Genomic DNA, 19,318 nt, shown 5'->3' with positions numbered 1-19,318 from the left:
TCTGCCAGTGGTCCCATCAAGCGCTCTATGGAAGACTCTTGCAGCTTACATCAGAGTGTAATTTATTTACCCATGACCCAGAAAGACAAGGTGAAAACTCAGCCCATTTCTCATGCTGTCCCTTCCAAGATCCTTAAATGTTAGAAAGACTGTGTTTGCAATGCTGACTTGTCTCAGAGGTTTAAGAAATTATCCGCCTTGTTCTGCGGAATGTCAACAATAATCTGGTTAAGACTTGTCACCGGAAGACACTTTTCCTAAATAGACAGCTACAACATCAATCCTCAGACATACTTTTGCAACTTACTGGAGGAATATCTACAAATTTGATGTGAAGCTACTGGTGCTGTGTTGGACTCTAGGCACTGTGAGTATGGACCAGTCTGTTCCCATGATGTGTCTGTTCTCAGAAGAATGGGACACCTTCAATTTCTTGCATCTGCTAAAATTACTCTGAAAACTAGACCAACCATTAAAGGGAAAGCAAGATGTATTTTATTAAGGTGAAAAACTTAAGAAATTAATAACTATATTTGAAAATGGATACATAGATATGAAAGTAATAATGATGAGTATCTTCCTACTCCTGGTTACACTCCACAGGGTTTTCATTCAGCTAGAAAACTCTCTAAATATTTCACAGTTCTGCAAGATGGGTTGTTTCCTCTACTCAAGATGCTGACTGCTGCTTCCTCCAAATGCATTCATCTGGAAACTAGATTACTGGAGATTGATTTGGAACTTGTGTCTCAGCATCTCCTGCAACATGCAAACATGGTACTTGCTTGAGATGCACATCTTTAACACTTCACCTAGAAAAATTTTGGCTATTTTTTTCTTAGCATGTGAAGTTGTTTAAGGAATGTTGGTGTCCCCTGGGAATCCTTCTGTACTTGAACCACAAGACATTCGCTGAAACTGGTAGGAGGCAATTTTAAAATTAATAAAAGGACATTCTTCTTTACATACTAACTCCATGCACCCATACAGGTTGGTGGGTGACCTGCTGGAAAGCAGCTTGGCACAGAAAGACCTGGGAGTTCTGGTGGACAACAAATTCACCATGAGCCAGCAATGTGCCCTTGTAGCCAAGAAGGCCAATAGTGTCCTGGGGTGCATTAGGAAGAGTGTGGCCAGCAGGTCAAGGGAGGTTATCCTGCCCCTCTACACTGCCCTAGTGAGGCCACACCTGGAGTCCTGTGTGCAGTTCTGGGCCCCCCAGTTCAAGAAAGATATAGAACTACTGGAGAGTAAGAGGGCTACAAAGAGGATTAGAGAACTGGAGCATCTCCCTTATGAGGAGAGGCTGAGGGAGCTGTGTCTATTTAGCCTGAAGAAGAGAAGACAGAGGGAGATCTTATCACTACTTACAAATACCTTAGGGGCAGGTGTCAAGAGGATGGAGCCAGGCTCTTCTCAGTGGTACCCAGTGACAGGAAAGGGGCAACGGGCACAAACTGAAACATGGGAAGTTCCATTTCAATATGAGGAAAAACTTCTTTACTTTGAGGTTGACAGAACACTGGAAGAGGCTGCCCAGGGAGGTTGTGGAGTCTCCTTTTCTGGAGATATTCAAAACCTACCTGGACACAACCTTGTGCAACATGCTCTAGGTGAACCTGCTTTGGCAGGGGGTTGGACTAGATGATCTCCAGAGGTCCCTTCCAACCCTTAACCATTCTATGATACTTCTGAAATCTGTTGTTACAGGAGGTGGGGGAGGCAGGTAGTATCAGCAGGCTCAAAACAGTTTTAGGCAAATTCATGGCCAGCAGGTCCATAAACAGAAGTAGGAAGTAGAAAGGGATTTACTAAGAGCTCTATCCAATGATTACAGTTGTTTCAGGGACTATGAGGGAAAAAGACTGCAGAAGGTGGCCAGGCTCACAACCTGTCCTTCTATGGCATCTCCCATTGCAACTGCTGGGGACAGAGTACCAGGCTGGACAGACTCACTGAGTGGGTTTTTCTGCTGTTATTACAAGTAGCTGGACATTTTCTAATGACGAAAACAAGGCCTACGAATATACTTGCTGTTTAACTTGACTGCAGTTTATTTACTCAGTGAAGATGAAGTCATCCCTGAAACCAGGAATGCTGGGTTCAAACTTTAGTATATAACTCCTTGTAGCATGTGTATTGGAGACTACATTTTATACAAACATAGCAAGGGCAACAACAAAAACATCTCCTTACTCTTGAAAAGGACTGCCCCAAGTTCCAGGTGAGCCTCCCAAGTAAGTGAGAAGACATCACATTACTTCCTACTGCACTGCTAGACTGAATAGAACAACACACAATCTATCCCTCGGTCAATTTTAAGGTGGCAAGTGTTAATTCAGATAAATTCTGGAGGAAGAGAAGAACTTTAGCTGATAAACAGAGAGAAACTTTCAGATAGCATGCTTCAGGAGAAACAGAAATTTAAACTCAATGCAAAATCTGCTGCTGGGAGTTTCATTTTAATCAGTCATTTTCTTGTTGTTTTTATTTGCACAGCAGTTCTGAACAAATTGAAAAGTGTTTTTTTCTTCTTTGGTGCAGCTGGGCTCCTACCACTCCCATTGTAAAGGATAATTCAATTTTGCAGTGATAAGTACAAGAATACACAGATAAGGCACTTGTAGGAAGCAAGGTGGGGGGGAAGACAACCAGACATGAATGGATAGTACTGAGAAAATACAGAAAAAGGACTAATTGTCAGCTGCATTTTACATACCAAAACCAGACATTTTTCTCCAATCTACAATCTTCAGCAAGAGAGAAAGTAGTGAGCTTTGCTGATGTTAATTTCATCACTGAATTGTTTTGGAAAGATGCATTTACATTTTCTGTGAGGATAAGCAGGACTAGATGGCTTATGCAGAGAGATAACGTAAGCAGTGAGCTCTGTTGAACCTTGGCAGCTTTCTGGTTTTAATCTCAATTTATTGCCCAAACTCTGTCTCTCTAATGGCCAGACTAAATCCATATTTAGATAAAAAATGTATGGGCTCAATTCAAACTCCATTTGAGGCTGGATGCTGTATTCTGAGATGGAAACAGCACCAGCCTTAGCAGGGAGACAGGGAAGTATTAAGCTCTGCAGCCACCACTGCCGCAAGTGTGCAACATGAGATAGCGGTGACTGAGTATGGATGGCTTATGACACAGAATAAACATAGACAAAAGAACAGCCATGCTGGGTCAGCTTGCGCAGTGCCCTGTCATCAGAGGTGGCCAGCAGCAGATGCCTGGGGAGGAGCACACAGGCACAGAGACTGTACAGCAATACTACGCCAGAATGGTCCTCTGCTCCTCAAAAATTTGCAGCTTAGGGAGACCCTAAGCCAGACCCGTTGTCCAAGTTCGTTAGCCCTCAATATATTGTTATTCCAAGAATTCATTGCGTCGTCTTCTTTATGCACACTTTCAACACCCACAGCCTCTTGTGGCAGAGAGTTTCAGAGGTTAATTCTCTGTTGTGTAACGAAATATTTTCTTGTTTAGTTTGCTGTGAACCTGCTACCAGCTACCTTGACTTGAAGTGTCTATTTTCTGTATGGTTAGAAAGAGTAGAAAATTATTTCCCATGAGCTCTTTATGCATAGAACAGAACTTTATACACCCTTGTTATAACCCTCTCTCATTTGCCACTATTTTTCACCAAAAAGCTGCACCCCATCTAGTCTGTCCTCATGTGAAACTCCCATCCCACTGTTGATTGCCTTTCCTACTGTTCACTTGGCCTTTTCTAGTAGCGTTATGCCCTTGAAACAGAGACCAGAAGTGCACACAGAATTTAAGATGCAGGCACACCAGCACTTTACATAGTAATATAATGATATTTTCTATTTTATTCTTTTTCCTAACAATTATTAATATTCAGTTTGCATTTTTTTACCACAGCTGGACACTGAGTTCAGTAAGACTATATATTATAACCCCAAGATCTCATTTCTGAGTAATAGCAGTTAAGCTCAACATTTTATATGTGAAGTTTGGATTGTTTTTCACCATGTATGTCATTTTACATTTATCTGTCCTGAATTTCATCTGCCACTTAATCACCAAGTCTTTTAGTCTCTTACAATCTTTCTGCAATTCTCCATAGCTGGCTCTCACTTTTAACTCAGCAACTGAACTTAGACTTCTCACTCCCATGGCACACCCATGCTTGTTCTTACATCCTTGGAATAAAACACTCACAAACTTTGATCAAGTTGAGATTAATAACGGAGCTTTGTGTTACAGGTTTAGCTCTAGATTTTAATATTTACATGCTTGATTATACCTGCAAACCTTTGAACCACTGGAAAGTTACACAAGCAGTGTCACTCACAGGGAAAAGACGAAAGAGAGAAAGATGGAGTAAGTGAGACAGAGCAAACTGAATTATCAGGAATATAAACATTATTCTGTATAGAGCTGTAGAATATAACCTGGACCATGGATTTCACTATAACCTCCAAAATTAACTATATTCATGCCATGAAAAGATGTCATTGTATAGGCTTTCCATATTAATGCCCTAAATGAATTATTACTGTTTCTGTTCTGGCAGAGCTAAGATGCAAGCTCCAGCCCAAAGGGATTACAGTCCAATGCACTGATTTAAGAAAGCAGCAGTTAAGGACATGTGTAGTTCTAGTCACCTGATTAAGTTCTTCCCTAAATATGTCTGTTTTCCAGAGTCATGGCTGAGGCTGGAGAGTCTGGACTTAGAACTAAATCATAGCCCCCAGTTAGTGTTCACCAGTTATGTTCTCCTTTCTCTTAAAACTCTGCCTAGGAGGAAAAAAAAAAAAGACACAACTGTTACAAGGTAGTATACTGAATCTGTAAGTTGCACTTAAACAGATGGGAACAAGAGAATGTTTTAATAGGCTCTTGCTGTCACAGTCTCCAGGCCTGCCACATTTGCTGAGTGCTTAGTGACATTAGAATAACTCCAAACTCTACCTTGAGATGCTCCTTAATTAAGCCAAAAGAAAGCAAACAAACAAACAAACAAACAGAGGCTTGATAGCATGCCATTCATGGTCTGAGAAATGCAGTCAAATTGTATGCAATGCTTTACCACTTTGAATGCAAACATTTGGCTTCAGAAGCTGGAAATGTGTTATTTTGTAAGGCTTCTTATTAATTATATTTCATTTTGAATTCAAAGACAGGCCAGCATCAATTTGTTTCACTCAATTGCATCAGTTCTGTAACGTTATTCTTCAGTATTACTTTCAATCTGGCTCTGACTGATAACATTTTCTGATTGATGAAAAGGCAGAGGTTGTTACCAAAAGTAATGGTACGTTATAAAGCTGCTCTAGTCCAACAATTAAGGGCATTTTATTATGTAATAAAGCCAGTGCTATTTTTTTCACTGCAGCCACACAACATCAGTTCAGACACTAATTTGCATATGATATATTATTGATGGGGTAAAAATGCAATTGTTTCTATCGAGCTCATAAATCATATACCTTTTAAGATATTAATAACCAGAGTCCTCAGGAGGTTGTAATGTGATCTTTCTTAATTGAGACAAAATGTATGCATAGCTATTGATTAGATTCAACTGTCGAAGTGGTCCTTACAGAGCTGGGTGGTATGGAAAGGCATTAGCCTGATCAGAAGGTAGAAACAACCTTCTGCTCTATACAGTATTAGAATAGCTGAGTACTTACCAGCACTGCAGTAAACAGCGTGGCTAGGAGTTTATTCTCACTGCTGCTATCTAGTCTGAGAAATGCATGCAGGGGAGAGGTTATAGCTGGCAGGAGTTTGTTACTGTTTTCAGGTGCACATTTCTCTTGCTTCACATTAAAGACTAATGAGTGAACAAATGCACCTGGCATTGGGAGTAGAAAAAAAATCTGTGTGTCCTATAAGAGTTCCCTGCACAGTTTTAACCTTGCCTTAAGAAAAATGCTTCTTGCACAGGGGAACTTTATCTAGAAGTTGTAAAGTTGCACTGTGTCTGAGACTGGAGATTTTCTGGAGCCTCCAGCGACGTTTTAGTTAAACTGTAGATAGACCATAGCTCTGCAGACTTCCTTTGAATTTGATTCAGCTTCCAGTGGGAAGCCTGGAGGAATACAAAGGATTTGAGATAGTAGTATGCCCTTACTGGAGTCTTCTTAGTGGTAAAAGCTGTGAATAAGTGCATACATCAAGGATTCATCGTAAAATTTAGGAATTCAAATTTGCAGTTAGGTCTTTAACATATGAGCATTTGTTCATAGTTGCCGCTAATGATAGCTACTGAACTGCTTTGGTTGGATATGAGCTGGTAGCATGAAAATCCAGATTTGCAACAGTAAGTGTTAAAAGTCAACAAGAATTCTGGAAAGAAATATTCATGCTTCAGATCTTTATTCATCATAAAACTTTGGAGAATTAAGTAGATATTTTTTTCTAGTGAGGGGATAAGTAAAAGTCCTACTGCAGAGTGTCTGCTTCTGAATTAGCTCCTCAAAGGTAATTTTTAGAGACAAGCTGCTGAATGAGATGGAGGACCAGCCTGATTTACTGGGACACTTTCTCTGTTTCAAAAGCTAGAATGATCCTCAGCTCATTAGGGAGTTATTTACCTCTGTCAAAGATCCATCCTGTGGTAAAGACAAAGAACTTATAGCCTGGGAGATATTTTTTCCATTCTAAATTATTCTATAGAACTCCACCGTGATCTTTGTCAGGTCACAAATTAGGCCTCATTTCCTCATCCCTTATCCTTTCCAAATGGTGATAATAATACTTACCTCAGAGGACTGCAATAGGTCTTCATAACCCAGAATCTACAAAGCACCAATAGTCCGTAAGTGAAAATCCATAGAGAAATACAGACTGTCATTGAGCGCCTTTGAAATTAAAGCAGATGGGACAAAAGAAAAGATTAATGACCAAAACAACATCATCCTGGCTCACAAGGGTATGGCCAAAGTCATCATTAAGGAATGTCTTTTCCATTTCCAGTAGAGTGGCCAGGGTACGAGTGTATAAGAGAAGCCAAGACACAGATTTATGAAATCCTCCAAAGGTATTAGTCCCATCTAAGTCTGAGATTCAGAAGGAAAGAAAATCTATCCTTTTTACTCTGGTAACAAATCATTCAAATTTCTCTTTAAACTGTTGTTAAAATTCAGAAATAAAAAATAAAAATAAAAATTATTGCTTTTATCTCTGAAAACAATTAGACCATGTTGGTACGCAGTGATAATGTTGTTAAGTTTTGCATCATTTATACTACCAGATAGCAAGCTATTTGTTAATAACTGCCTGCTGTTGTGGAATCCCCTGACAGAGGGCCATATGTGCTGCAAAATCTCAGGCACTCGAGTGAGTGATTGGAGATGTGCAGTTCAAAATTCCCTTATCAGTCATGTATTTGTTCATGAGGTTGTTTTTTTTTCTTTTCCTCAGTCCTCCATCTCACCTAAGTCTGCTTTGAAATCAGTTAAGTTCTTAAAATGTCCTTAGGTAAAGAGAGAGAGAGACTATCTATGCCATCATGGGCAGGGTACCAACCTTCTCCATTAAATGGAAAAAAAGCTGAAAAAGCAATAATCAAGTTCTATAAGGCAAGCATCCAAGGTATTGGAGGGACAGGAGTAAAATCAGGTTATTTGGAATTGGAAGTTAATCCAAGAATAGCTGAAAAGAGACTTCTCCAAGGAGGGTTTGACCTTGCAGCTCTTACTCCTGTGCAAGGTATGCATGTGGCAAAAAGACATGAAGTTGAAGAACTGCTTCAAAGAAGCCATTCACAAAGGAAGAGAGAGATGGGAGGCATTAAAGAAGTAGCTTCCACAGCCAATGTTTGAAAAGGAGACCCATAGTCCCAGAAGGAAAAAGAGGTCTGTGATCAGCACCATTTAGGGCTTTAGTGCATAGGGCAGAGACTTGTGTTTGAAGACACCTTACTCAGCCACTGTCTCTGACGATGGTACAGTGAATGTGACACTCACACCTAGTGTTCACATGTGGATTGACTATACAGTGATTCTTCTAAGCCTGTGCAGTGAGACCAAGCTTTATGCCATGAGCACAGCGAGATCATCTTCTGCTTTTAATGTGGAATAAGAGAGGGTCCTTGTTCTCCTCAGAGTGAGAAAGCCATAACTCCTCATTACATGCACAGAGTTGCACAGTGCAGTCACATAAGCCAACTATCACAGAGATTAAGTGCGTCACCTTGAAGCACCACATGCTGAAAAGAGACTTCCATCTTGTATCTCAGAAGCACTGACCTTTTGAAGAGTCCCAGCTCTCAGCAACTAAAAAGACTGAGAAACTAGTCCTAATGCAACTATGATAATCTTGACACATTATGGAGAAGACTGTGTTTCACTATCTGTTGGCGAGACTGTTTGTCATCATTGTGTCATCATTGCCTATTAGGTCCTTCTTCTTCCAGAAATCATAAGTCCAGGTCAGGGCAACCCAACGTTTCACTACTCCATGCAGAGACATCTGCCTTGCAGAGTGGAAACAGCAGTGGACACTAATCAGGGAGGAAGAGCACAGTAAAGGAACAATCCAGAGCTGTACATGAATAATGGGGTGAAGGCACGAGCAGCAGTCAGGCCTACAGCAGACAATGCATAGTGTTGGTGGTTTTTAATCTTTCCCATGTTCAGCTGTCGCTAGAGACCTTCAGTGTAAGGCAGTGCAGGCCACCCTCTTCAGCACTGTGGCAACTAACATATCCTATGGCAAGTCTGATGACTTCTGACTATTAGATGTGAAATTGCCATAAGGACAGTCTGACTACTGCTGTGGACGGAATTTATTCATTCATGACTGTGCTGCCCATGATCCTCAAATTTTTTTTTACATTTAACCTCTGTCTTATCCTTATCCCTGCTTTTACGTTAATGTTACCATTTTTCCTAAAAATGGCTTATTCTTTCTAAATCTCATTTAGGCCATGATTTATTTTCTTTCCTAGAGTAACAGATAAAGGGGAATATTAATTTATCCATCTGAACGTTAGATAGCTCTAGTCCACACTGAGAGTCAGTTTGACTGAACTGGCAACAAACTAAAGGCTGTGACCTTCATCTGCCTCTGGCATAACCCAAGAATGATGGATTTTACAGTGGGCCCCTTGTGAATGTAAAATTAAACAGCACAACCTCTTTTGAGGTAAGCTTGCTCTTTGAAGGGTGATCGTGTCTTCCTTTGATCATCTCTTTAATCCTTGTCTGAAGTTTTTCATGAGGATTATATCACACCATAAGAAACATGGTGGACTCAGTAATGCAAAAGGTACCCACAGATGCAAAACCAAGCATGAGAAAGAAAGTATACCTGCCTACTTCATTTGCCACAATTGGCAACAGATTGGGAGTTAGTTTTCAAAATAATTATTACTTCCCCCATGCAGGTCTTTGTAGGCAACATCTGGAATTCAATTCTGTCGCTAATAAGGAGACACAGGGGATCTATAGCATTCTGATGCCTTCTTTGAGGAAATGTGAAAAGGATTTTACATAATAAATCCATCTGAGGGTTCACAATAATTTGGAAACCTTTTATAAATAGCAAAATATGATAAATTATTCCATTACCTGCTTAAATAGTGCTTTGGTGAAAAAAGGTTTGGCACGGTATCCTTTTTGGCTACAATGTGAGAATAGAACTTGATAAAATAGCAGAGGAAAATTTTTTAAAGATATATGTTGTGGAAATGGATGAGAAGTTCTTCTCATATGGCTTTAACCTCTAAATTTCTCACTGACTCTTTGTCAATAACACTACTTTTCAAAAGCAGACAGTGTTCAGCTTTTACTTGATGCCAGTAACCTAATAGGACACATCAATAAGAATTATATTACACAAAATACAGCAAAGAACAGCAATTTCAAATGGAGTCACAATGTTTTCCTGCCCTACTCACACATTTTCTTATTATAGCAGCATGCAATATAGGGCAATTTTTTTTTAGTATCAAACTTTTACAGCTAGATGCTCATTTGGGGTAAATTTGAGTGGCATCCATGGAAGTATCACAGTGAGGTTTTCATATTCATGCTTTATACATAGATATGGAAAATTATTGTTTTAAGATTAACTCATGATACAGACAGATCATGCTAGGTTGTTTAATGGTTGGGTGAGCAACAGAGCTCATATGGCAAGCACAATGTCATTAACATAAACTTGAATGAAAATTATATTGCCCAGCTATTTACACAGTTTCACTTAGGACTTCTAAGTATTTAAGATGCAACAAGAATTCATGCTAAAGATTTAACATAGTTGCAACAAAGACAACTCAACATAATTGTGAATCTTAGAGATTTGCAAATTAGAAAAGAGAATATTACATAAAATAAAATATATTATATTCCTTCTCCAAGCACTTTGAAATATGGAAGAAACTATGTTTTCCTTCCTCTTTATCAGTTGGGATATGTTTATGAACACAATTTCTGTATTTCTTTTCTTTTACTTGTCGTTGATTTGAAACCAAGATGATCTATGGCAAACACTTCTTGCCAAAAGCCATTAAGTTATTCACCAATTAGGTGCCCAGTAGCATGGTAAAGACAAAAGTTAAAAGCCATGCTGAATAAGAGTATTTAAAGCTGTGTTCCACACAACTCATCTCGAAAATTCACTGCTGAAGAATCCCAGAGTGGTAGTATCCAATCTGTGTTGCAGAATCAGTCAGCAATTCAGAGGAATTCATTTTGCAGTTGATCCAATCAATCAGAAATATTACCAGGGAGTAAGAAAGATGAAGGAAATTGCACTACTTTCACTAAGTAATTTACTGAACAACAAACATTTCAGCATAATCCACTTAAATCATAATTAAACTTCCCAGACATCAGCCCTTCTATTTTCAGTGATGTTTTTATGGGCAAGGAAACAATTCACTACTCTTTAATAAACTACCTTCTTGAAAATATGTTTGTTTGTAGCATACCCAGAAGCAGCATTAACTTATTATGTGCATCTTCTTGAACTGGAGTGGAACCTTGAATTCCTTTATCATCTTTTTGATCTGTTAATGTTCATGAGAATCTTCACTTCACTCATATGTCAGCTGAGGGTTTCCAAATACTAGGAAATTCAGTTGCAGATTAAGAGACTAGCATTATCTCTGTGTAGGTGTCCTCCCATGAGCTGAGTTTCTGAGCTCTCTTTACACACTAGCCTATCCTCTAGTTAATGTAATGTCTTGGGAGAAGTTTAGCCTGATCTACAGCATACACATATTGGCTGGCCAGCTGAATTACTTTCCAGGATTCACTGACAGCAATGACAGATTTGTCACCTAAGACACACGAGGATACCTATAGGTAGATGCAAAAGTAAATGTTTTTATCTAGAGTTGAATCTTTCCTTGCAATTGAACGTGATTTTAAATGGCTTTGAATTAAAAATAGAGTAGTGCTTCCTGATTAATTCCTTGTGGCAATGCTTTTCTTCTGTAATCAGGGCTTTAGTTTAAAATCTGTTTGACTCTTGTACAAAGGGACAAAATCTTTAAAAAGTTCATCATCACTGTTCTTGAGCTGTCTAGCCAGCAGAAACATTCATCAATATTTATTCTAGCTCTGTTTTCTGGAAGTTGAAGACAGAGTGAGTAAGACAGGAACTAAGTGATACAAAGAGAACAGAGGGTGTAGATAGTTTCAAACGCCTTTAGAGTGAGATTTCACCACTGAGGACTCCATAATAGGCTGGCACACAGCCTGGATTTAATTTCACCTAATTTCAACTAAAAATATCCACACTTGTGGTACTCATGCTAGGTTTCCTGCCTTACAACTGGAGAGACAGAGTCATTTTTGGGGTGCAATTCATCTGAAATATGTTAGGTAACTGTATTAGGAGGAAAAGAATTGTTGCTTGAAAGTGTCTGTTCCTCTCTACTGAATATGGTGGAGATTTGATCCACAGAATCACAGAATCAGCCAGGTTGGAAGAGACCTCTGGGATCATCAAGTCCAACTGTTGCCCTGACACCACCCTGTCAACTAGACCGTGGCACTAAGTGCCATGTCCAGTCTTTTCTTAAACACATCCAGAGATGGTGACTCCACCACCTCCCTGGGCAGCCCATTCCAATGGCTAATAACCCTTTCTGAAAATAAATTCTTCCTAATGTCCAACCTGAACCTCCCCTGGCGAAGCTTGAGGCTGTGTCCTCTTGTCCTATCGCTAGTTGCCCTGGAGAAGAGGCTGACTCCCACTCCACTACAACCTCCCTTCAGGTAGTTGTAGACTGCAATAAGGTCACCTCTGAGCCTCCTCTTCTCCAGGCTAAACAACCCCAGCTCCCTCAGCCGTTCCTCGTAGGTCAGACCCTCTAGACCCTTCACCAGCTTGGTCGCCCTCCTCTGGACTCGTTATCTATGTATTAACTAGTCACCTGCATCCAGGTGACTAGTTAATACATAGATAGCTGCATCTGGTCAGAGGTATCCCTGACTCAGTACCGAAGGCCAAGGAAACATGGTGAGTGTGTGCAAAAGCAAGGAAAAGACCTGCATGACTGTCTGACTGATTCAGTCACTTTCAGTTGAGTTAATAAGCAGGAACACATATTCCAGCTTTAAGAAGAAACAGCCCCCCCCAAAAAAAAGTAATAAAAAACCCCTACCTTCCCCTGCCAAAAAACAAACACCAAAAAAACCCCACCAAAAAACTTCCAGGACAATGTTTCTATGTAAGCACAACCTCAGTCTTCCAGTATTGTTCTTTCTGAGCCTTCTATCTAGCCTAGTCCATCTGTATAACAGGTTCCCTACAGCCACATCACAGAGTGAAAACAAAGTAAAAGATCAGGAAAGGGTTAGCAGCTACCTGCATCCTACATAACTTCTCTGTGTATTTAGAAAAAAATGCCTGAGAGAAGGAAATGGCAGGGGGGGTTTGTGGCTTCTAGCCCATGTTACAAAGAAATTGTTCTATTTTTTTCCCTTGTTAAATATCAAGTTGTCTCATGAGCTCCATTCTTTCAGCCACATTGATTGTGGTACCTTTTCTTCACACCCCTGCAGAGATTACTCGGCATTCAGAGACAGTGGACAAGATACCTTATAATACAGTAAACCTACAGTATGTTTGTCCCCTGAGTAAATGTACTTCTTTCAAGTGAGAAGCTGGTTTTATGCACTACACGCAATTATTTTTAACAAATAACATGCTTTTCCACACTCAGTATTATTCACACATGGCACTATCACAGAAGGACTATCAAGGGAGTCACTAAGCTGAACTGTGAAGGCTGCTGGTATCCCATAGGCTGCTAACAACCAGGATATTCAGAGCTTGTAGTTCACAGATCTCTTAAGACTCAAAATACATGTTCTGTGTGATAACATCAGATAGAAGTATGCATGCATGAAACGCAGAATAAGAGATACTTCCAGACATATTCCAGACATGTACCAGGAAGGTTCTATGAGACACTCGGGCAGGAGGGTAAAGCAGTGGATGTTAGACCAATTGCTGTGTCTCATGGCTAGGAAGGAAGGTTGTAGGCAATAAGCTAAAGTTTGCAAGTCAGACTGATCAACTGGGTGCCAAGGTTCAGACCCAGCTCCAGAAGCTGCATGATTTCACAGAGCATGTTCGTATCTCTCTATAGGGCAAAGCAGAGTGTTTTATATCAGCAAGATTTAATCACGTTAATACTGTGCTCTGCAAGAGTTAATCTGTCCTTCTTCTACCAGGGTAGTCACAGAGGGATGCATGTTACCCACATACTTTCAGTCTTTGGGTCACCAAGTTTAAGAAAGTATATGGCACATTGCCATTCCTTTAGACAGTTTTTCAACCAACTAAACGCAAGGGATTCTGATAGACTCAGTAAATCCTCTCAAAAATCCCAAGGATAAAAAGACCTTCAGCTTTGTTTTGCTCGTTCTGTGTTTTCAACTTTTAGATTCCTTTGGGATTTCCACTTCTTTCTCTCCCTTGTGCATTCTTCACCATAAATCAAGCACTGTACTCAAATGTTAGAAGCTAGAAGAGGCTTTTAATGACCTATTGAGAATTAAATGAATAATTTAAGATTTACAATAGCTTTAAATTGGGTTTGCTTGTTGTAGGTTGTAAACTACACTAGAGAAGGGGGATTTGTTCTCTTTCTGTTTGCTTGCAGTGAAATGATACAAAATCCTGTCTCAAATTTTCTTTGTATTAATTGGGGATTTAACTGTTGCTTCTTTTGCTTACAGTGATGTACATCAAAGCCCTTAAAATCCATTTTAATTGTGCTGAGTGGATTTGGTCAATTACACTAGTACTCTTTCTATTAATAAGCATGTGAAAGGAAGACTATTCTGTATGTAAATTAATAGAGCTAATCAGTTGTCCTCCCATTGTAATACACATGACAGAATTTGGCAGTACCTCAAAAGGAAATAAAACTTTCATGGCTTATGTCCAGGATTGCATTTTTGCAGCCTACATGTAGAGAGGAAATTGAGGTTATCTCCACATCCTGTTAAAATGTCCAGAATTTATCTGGTCACTACCTAAATATCAGCTAATTAGGGCTTTTGTTTGGAAGAAATCTCAAAATCGGAATTGGAATGACTGTACAGTTCTGAAGCTGATCAAGTAAAAGAATTATTTTTTGTGACATAGCATTTACCAGCCCTATTCACGATGAGACCCTATATCTTGCTACTAACAGATTCAGAGGAAGACAATCTCTGCCCATCTCTAAGAAAAGGGGAAAAAATAATATCCAAACAAGGAAACATAAGAAAACAGAGATTATATTGCTCAATGTAAAAGGGTTTTATCGTATCAGCCTACTTCTACTACTCAATGAGGTATTTTGCTTATACCATAACAAAGGGCAATTTTAGAAAAGACATGATGTAGTTTGTTAAATAACAAGGAAGTAGTTTTTCACAAAGAAGTAGTTTGCTAAATGTTTCTGAGATGCTCTTTCTATAAATTTGAAAATCACCAAAGGACAAAATACATTGGTATTTGTTCATAAAGTGAGCAGGTCAGTGGTGGAGGTAAGGAAGACAGTCAGACTGAGGACTCGTGTCATAATATTCATATACTGAATGACATACAATAGGTAGCAAGATAAAAACTTTCAACAATAAAAGACATTTGCCTTTCAATTCAATGAGCACATAATCAAGCCAGCATGGAGTGCTTTCAGAAATCCTCCTTTCAATCTCTGTCTTAATTATAAGCAGAAAGATGGTTTCGTAGAGTCTGGAGGTATTACAGAAGCGTCACTGGTCTTGGGCCCTCCTTTCCTTACACAACTCAAGATCCCTGCCTGTATCTTCCCAAGATGGGATTTCATTTTCTAAACATAAGCATTTACAGGCCAATGGTGGTGTACTGAAATTTTCAAGACACCACCATAGCAATGAATGAAAGACCTATAAGGGACTTGCACTGCTCTGGAGAGGCAGTTGGAGGCTGGGCAGGACACCTAATACAGCATTAGCCATCTATGTTTACAGAGCAGAATTCTCCCCTTCTTTACAGTCATACAAACTGTGTGCCAGTGATGTCCACTTTTCTTCATTGACTGCAGAGGGAAGCATGGCATTCAGTTCAGATGGAGACAACAGCTTTGTAGATTCTAGACCAAGTTTAATGAATTTCACCTACAGTGGCTGTATGCACAGACACGTGCATTCAAGATGTATTGGACATAATCTGCATAGAGTGTTCTGCTGATCTGTCTGGGCTTTCTATGTGTCTCACAGATCAGACTAGAGCTACTAAATTGTAACTCTATCGGAGCAGCTGCACATAAAAAATCCAAGCTATATGTAAAAAGATTCTTCAGATTCTGGTCAGGTCAATTCTATGGACAGAAAAGTAGGATATACAGTTGTGAAAACTTGGTTGTGTGACAACTTAGGAAATTATATTTGTGGCTGCAGTACTATGACCCTAACAGGAGTTTGAGTCTAAATTTCTGAAACAGAGGAAGATCAGGATTCACATAACTGAGAACTAAAATGAGGGAGATGCGCAGGAGCAAAGTTATAATTTAATTTATGAGTTAAATGCCACATTGGATTTTTGGTCACCCTCCAGTACTGGCCCTGCTTCCTGCTAAAGTGAATTATTTCTGCAAGAAAGAAAAGGAACAGATTGTAAAGGCTATGTCTCTGGCAGTTTCGGGGTAGCTCAAAGCATTAGCATACTGTTGAGAATCTATATCTTATCTTCTATTGACATGCAACTAACGTGAAAGAATGTCATTTGCATTCAGCCAGCAAACATTAAGCAAAAAGTGAATTGGGGATGACAGGTTCTGCTCTCTTTATAAGCTCACAGAGTGCCTTCTCCTATACAAATAGACACAGAAGATCTTCAGTGACTCGTAATTCCTCCATTTTGATTCTGAGCAGACCTGATTTCTAGTCAGATTCGCTGAGGTGCTGAGTATGCACAACTAATGTTAAAGTCCACCGAGACACATGTGCTCAGCCAATCTACCTCAGCCGTGGGTTTTGCTGGCTTGCTGAAATACCTTGTTATTCTGTAACTCCAGTTTCAGAGGCAGCTAAACTTCATCAGAGTTAATCAAATCAGCAATTTGCACAATAATATGCAAAACCTATCAGGTAAGGCTAATTGTTGCCCATCCTATTCTTTATTTTCATTAGATTCAAAATAGTTTTATTAAATTATTTGATGCTTATGACCAGTGCTTGACAGATAGCTCTCTTCTTTCATGTCTTCTTAAGAAGGTGTAACTTTAAATAAACCAGACGTGCATAACAGTGTTATGGATAAACTTATGCTATGAAACAGAGGGAAACTCCCATGTGCAATTGAAGCTACTGGAATAGGTTTTCTGTAGAACACCTAGTTCTAATCAGAATTTTGTCATAAGATAAAAGTTAAAACAAACAAACAAAAAAAAAAAAACAACAAAGCAAAGCTTGAAAAAGCAGCAGATTTCTGAAGCAGAGAAACAAACTAAAAATAAAATGTTTGCAGAGTACAGCTACCCTGGACCTTCAGTTACTTGATGATATCCAGGAAGACAACAGCCCCCTGAAAAAAAAGCAGTCAGTAACAGCAACGTATACAGGGTTTCTGGTCACTGACAGCAGCAACTGAGTTAACACGTAATTATAAAGATAATATTATTGAACCCAGTCAAGCCTGATAAGCAGTTGGGATTCCGTTCAGGTCATCAAGATGGGTTTTCGGATCCTCTTCACTCAATTTCCCTTTCCTGTTACTGTGGTTGATTTTATTGAAGTTAGACTACTGTAAAACTAGGCTCATGCAGAGCAACTTAGGCCTCAGAATCATTGTTCCTCCCTGTGATAATTGTTTCCATAATTGTCCTTGTCATTGTAGTAGATGATCTGCAAAGAAATAGAAGGAAAAAAAAAAGGTTGTGTCCTTTCCTGCTACTTTATAAGGCATGATGATAGCTTCATAAAATTTTATTGCATTACTATACCAAGACCATAATACCATTCCCATACTTTATTGCCACGCCAAGAGCTGGAAGTAGAACTCAGACAAATTCAACATTGAAATAAGATGTAATTTGCTGCCACTGTAGGCAGGGAAACATAGGAATGATTTGTTGGGAGGGCTAAAGAAATAGAAGGGAAACGACCCTGCTCCTGTGTTCTTCAGAATCTCTCAGCTCCAGTCCCCTCAGATCTCAGACATGAAATTATAAAACTTTCTAAAAGATAACCCTTGAGCCATAATCTGGGAGACCTCCTTTAGCCCATGCCTGTCATGGAGGTCTGCGCATCTACAGTGATTGTTCTGGCCTGGTATCTACAGCTCACAGCCTACAAGTTTGCTGTCTGTACTGCCCTTGCTGTCTCAATGCTTGTGAGACCTTAAGAAGACAGGAGTTGCAGTATGACCTCAGGGGTAAGCATTTTCTGCAAATGTAAGTATAAATGTACACAATTTCATTCTTGGAGGGGGAAGGGGGTAGATGTATGTGCCTTGTTATCACAGGCACATAGAAAACAACCATACCATGTCAGTGGAGAGGTCCATCTAGTCCAAGGTTGTGTCAACTCTTGCCAAAATTTGTTACGTGGGGAAGAATGCAAAAACAAAGCAAAGAAATAGTGGTGTTTCTGTGTTATGCTCTCTTGCAGCTAACAATTCCTCACTCTGGGACTTCTGAAACACCAGTTTCACCATAGCTCTAAGCACAATAATCCCTTTTTCTGGAGCACTCAAGTAGGAACTATCTCAGTCATCTGTCTGGTGTTTCTTGTCCATCTTTTCAAACTACTCACCTGATAGAGTCAGAAACAATTCTCCATTGCCTCAATATGAAGATCTTGGTAGTCATTTTTGCTTTTGCCTGTTTTATGAGATATGTTTTCTCTACTGAAATGGGCCATTTTTAAACCTAATTTATTTTGTGTCCTTAAGGTCTTTTGGCATTACCATACCATCAGCGGGTGTCTCGTGTTCTGTACATGTGATTTATATTTGACCAAACTAAAATGTTTGGTTTAACTGTAGCCTTGAACTGGGGAAGCTGGATGAAAATAATGGCTTGTGACAAATGGTGGTACAGTTGGTCCCTTCTAGAATTAAATTTTGTGACAATGTGCTAATGTTTTTTTGCTTGTGTATTGGGTTTACATGACAAGATTTTGGTAGTGGGGACTGCAGAGGTGAGAAGAGATCAGGAGCTGCCCCCATGACAGACAGCGATGGTTCCAGACAGCTCTGAAATGGACCAGCTGCTGTCTGAAGTTGAGCCCATAAGCAACACTGGTAGTGCCTTTGTGAAAATGAAGAAAATGTATAAAATGATGCACAGCAGCTGTGAAAGAGAAGAATAAGGAAAGAATGTGAGAGAAATGGCCCTGCAGACACCGAGGTCCGTAAAGAAAGAGGGGGAAGAGGTGCTCCAGGGACCAGAGCAGATTCCCTTGCAGCCTGTGGCGAAGACCTTGGTAAAGCATGCAGATTCCCTCGCAGCCCGTGGTGAAGACCATGGTGTAGCATGCAGATTCCCTTGCAGCCCATGGTGAAGACCATGGTGAAGCATGTTGCTTCCCTGCAGCCAATGTAGGACCATGTTGGAGCAGATATCCACATTGCTGCCCATGGAGGACCAAAGTAGGTGGATGTCCCATGAAGGAAGCTGTGGCCCATGAAGAAAAGCCCACACAGGAGCAGGTTTTCTGGCAGGACCTGTAACCCCATGGGGGACCCACACTGGAGCAGTCCACCCCTGAAGGACTGCATCCCATAGAAAGGACACATACTGGAGCAGTTTGTGAAAAATTGCAGTTTGTGGGAAGGACCCACACTGAAGAAGCTTGTGAAGAACTGTATCCTGGGAGAAGGACCCTACACTGGAGCGGGGGAACAG

This window comes from Nyctibius grandis, chromosome 2, assembly GCF_013368605.1.
Source record: "Nyctibius grandis isolate bNycGra1 chromosome 2, bNycGra1.pri, whole genome shotgun sequence".
NCBI lineage: Eukaryota > Metazoa > Chordata > Aves > Nyctibiiformes > Nyctibiidae > Nyctibius > Nyctibius grandis.
The sequence above is the reverse complement of the archived record's forward strand: the minus strand, read 5'-3'. Positions refer to the sequence as shown.